Source organism: Chiloscyllium plagiosum, chromosome 22 (genome assembly GCF_004010195.1).
Source record: "Chiloscyllium plagiosum isolate BGI_BamShark_2017 chromosome 22, ASM401019v2, whole genome shotgun sequence".
In the NCBI taxonomy this organism is placed as follows: Eukaryota; Metazoa; Chordata; class Chondrichthyes; order Orectolobiformes; family Hemiscylliidae; genus Chiloscyllium; species Chiloscyllium plagiosum.
Genome location: NC_057731.1, coordinates 57,587,687 through 57,591,821, shown reverse-complemented (window position 1 = coordinate 57,591,821; position 4,135 = coordinate 57,587,687).

Sequence of the window (4,135 nt, the reverse complement as noted above, 5' to 3'; positions counted from 1 at the left end):
TACTTTCTCCCCATCCCCACCCTCCTCTAGCTTATCTCTCCACCCTTCAGGCTCTCTGCCTTTATTCCTGATGAAGAGCTTTTGCCCGAAACATTGATTTTCCTGCATCTCGGATGCTGCCTGACCTGCTGTGCTTTTCCAGCACAACTCTAATCCAGAATCTGGTTTCCAGCGCCTGCAGTCCTTGTTTTTACCTCGTTGATTTGTACAAAGTAGGAGGTTACAGATTACACTCTTCTTTTCATTTAGTGATTGTTAAAGCAAATTTCTGATGATTCATTTTTGTTGAGTCATGAAATTAAAGAGACAGCAATAATTATTCTTGTGAGCAAAACTGCATTTCCATCATGCATGTTCTTAGGTCGTAATTGAATTATTCAATCACTCTCGATGGTTTTGGCTTCTTCAAAATGAACTGGATGAGCGTCAGAGGATTGTAAACAGTAAGAAGCTGCATGGAAGGCAGGCAAATTGTCTTATTGTTGTTATTACGCAGTCAGCTTGTAGTTACTCGGGATCTGCGGACATTGTGAACATTCCATGATGGAGACACTGTCGTGATTGTTCATGAACTGTAAAACTGAATTGTCATTTTCCATTCTTGTCTTTGTTCCAAGATTATAGCTGTCATTTTCTGTATTTCATAAACCACCTTGGGTTCTGCAAAGCTGGGTCGAGTTAATGATTGCTTATTACCAGTGGCTCCTCAGATCACTCGGAGAAGGAGAAACTGAATGCAATGAATCACCTGAGCCATCTCATAGAAAGTATGCAAATTCCCACCACACCCAACTATTTAGCTACCTCTGAAACACTGCAAACCAGCATGGAATGTGGACCACAGCTTGGATTGTAAACCACAACTGTCACATCATAAAGCAGGAGCTAACATGAAGCTTTATTTCCAACTCAGACTGAATTTTAGTCGGTCATCATTTCACAGTTCGCATGTTATCATGCCGTGGAAGTGGGCAGGACAGAGGAATGCAATGTGGGAAATTGCAGAAAGATCCATGATTGGGGAAGGATGCCAGATGCTCCCTTGGAGAAATTATTAGCAAAGTTCTGCCAGAAGGATGCAGATCTAATGAATTGTGATGCCAATCAGCTGGCTTAACATTTGATGCTCCCTTAACCTCATCCATCCAAACACAGGTTCAGAACCAGGAAAAATGACAATTCCAGCATGGAGTGCTTCCTCACAAGTTAGTGATTGATCGAGGACACAGGAGTGGCCATTCAGTCCCTCGGGTTTGTTCCCCCATTCAATGAGATAGGGTCATAGAGTCATACAGCACAGAAACAGACCCTTCGGTCCAACTCGTCCATGCTGACCAGGTTCCCCAAATTAATCCTGGCTGACCTGTGGTCTGACTTCAGATACCTGCCCTTGGTTCATAAACTTTATCTGACCCAGTATCCATTGCCATTTGTGAAAGACAGTTCCAAATCTCTGCCACCCTTTATGTGTAGAACAGCTTCCTAACATCTCTCCTGAACAACCTGACCCAGATTCTCAAGTTGTGCCCCTAGTCTGAGCTGCTTTGGATTGCTGCTATGATTCTCTGAGCATTTGGTCCTGTCAATAGTTGCTTCAATTTACCAAAGTTGACCAGGAATGATGAGGCACATCCTGAAGAGTATTCTGCTGATTTCAAGGCTTTAGCACAAACCAGTTAGTCATGTTATTGCGCATGGCTCAGTCCAGCTCTCTAATTCAATGAGACCAAATTACATTTCAGCCTTTTGTACCAGAGAGAGGGGCAGAGGGAGCTTTTCTCAGATTGTAGCTTTCCCACAGTGCACAGTGTCACTAACTGCACAAGCATCGTAAATCAGCATTGTCCTACACTGGGACTCAGTCGCTGTCCATGCATGCTGGCTTCCCTTCATTTACCTGCATTTGCACTAGTGACTAGTAATTTTTAACTACATTACTGTTTCAAAAAGCTTCCCATCACTGAGTTTAAACTGACTTTCCAGTAATTGCTGGGTTTTCTGGACAAAGGTACAATATTTCCAATTCTCCAGACTTTTGTCACCAAGCCTGAAGCTTGGAAAGATTGGAAAATTCCAGCCAGTGCCTCCACAAATTTCCACCCACCATCCATCTTTCAGCAGTCAGCCTGCTCTGTGGGACCTCTCCTCAATGTCCCAGTCAAACTCAATACCAGGAAGTAACTCTCCTTACTCCAATCACATTGGTTTGTGCACAGGTCAGGAAGTGGTCAAAGAAATGCAGCAGCCAGACCACTCTCTATCAATGAGAAAAACATCTAACAAGTCCAGGAAAGGATTGAAAATGCGGAGAATTGCAGCAACAGTCAAAAACAATCATCCAGCAGCTAACCGCTAAGTAATTGATGACTTATTTAAATAGCATGTATCCATGATGCTGTTGAATGCGTGTTCAGTCAGGAAAGGTTAGGAGAGGGTATAGGCTGGATGGAGTGTGTAACTCGGAATGTCAGCACTGGTGTTAAATCTCCATTTCACACTGATTAAATACCCTTTCTGCAATGCTGCCAGCAGGGTTAGTTCTTCCCTAAAGCTCTATAGAGATAACAAAAACAGAAATATGCTGGACAAGCTGAGCAGGTCTGGCAGCACCTGTGGAGAAAGACCGTTTCAGAATGCTGCCAGACCTGCTCAGCTTTTCCAGTATGTACTGTTTTGGTTTCTGATCCCAGCATCCGGTTCTTTCGGTTTTTATATTTTATGTATCGAGATGACATCTGGTCCACTTCTCTTCAGATTATAACTTGTTCAATACCAGGACCATTTCCAATGTTTAAAGCACCTTTGTAGCACCCGAGAACCAGCCCAGTGGTATGGTACCCAAAGTCCTCCAAACCCTCGACCCCATCTGGGTTTCTTGCCTTTCACTTTTACGTTCCTTTCACATGAAGATTTCTTTTCCATCAGCCTGTGGTATGAATTTCCATCGCCCATCTTCCCTGTGCCTATAATTTTATGTTGTGAAGGTGCCGGTGTTGGACAGGGGTGGTCAAAATCAGAAGGTACATGACGGTCCAACAGTTTATTTGAAATCACAAGATTTCAGAAGAGGCAGCGTTCCGAAAGCTTGTGATTTCAAATAAACCTGTTGGAGTATAACTTGGTGTTGTGTGACTTCCAAACATTTTACATAGAACATAGAACATTACAGCGCAGTACAGGCCCTTCGGCCCTCGATGTTGCGCCGCCTTGTCATACTAATCTGAAGACCATCCCACCTACACTATTCCATGTACGTCCATAGCTGAAAATGTGTTGCTGGAAAAGTGCAGCAGGTCAGGCAGCATCCAGGGAACAGGAGAATCGACGTTTCGGGCATAAGCCCTTCTTCAGGAAAGACACTTCAGGAAAGGCCAAAACACTGTATGCCTTCTTAATAACCCTGTCAATCTGGGTGGCAACTTTCAGGGATCTGTGTACATGGACACCGAGATCTCTCTGCTCATCTGCACTCCCAAGAATCCTACCATTAGCCCAGTACTTTGCATTCCGAGTACTCTGGCAAAGTGTATCACCTCACACTTGTTCACATTAAACTCCATTTGCCACCTCTCAGCCCAGCTCTGCATCGATCTATGTCTCTCTGCAACCTACTACATCCTTCATCACTATCCACAACTCCACCGACCTTAGTGTCGTCCGCATATTTACTAACCCACCCTTCTAAGCCCTCATCCAGGTCATTTATAAAAATGACGAACAGCAGTGGACCCAACACCGACCCTTGCGATACGCCGCTAGTAACTGGACACCAAGATGAACATGGTAAAAACAATGACTGCAGATGCTAGAAACCAGAGTCTAGATTAGAGTGGTGCTGGAAAAGCACAGCAGTTCAGGCAGCATCCCAGGAGCAGGAAAATCGACGTTTCAGGCAAAAGCTCTTCATCAGGAATAAAGGCAGAGAGCCTGAAGGGTGCAGAGATAAGCTAGAGGAGGGTGGGGATGGGGAGAAAGTAGCATAGAGTACAATAGGTGAGTGGGGGAGGGGATGAAGGTGATAGGTCAGGGAGGAGAGGGTGGAGTGGATAGGTGGAAAAGGAGCTAGGCAGGTCGGACAAGTCCGGACAAGTCAAGGGGACAATGCGGAGCTGGAAGTTGGAAACTAGGATGAGGT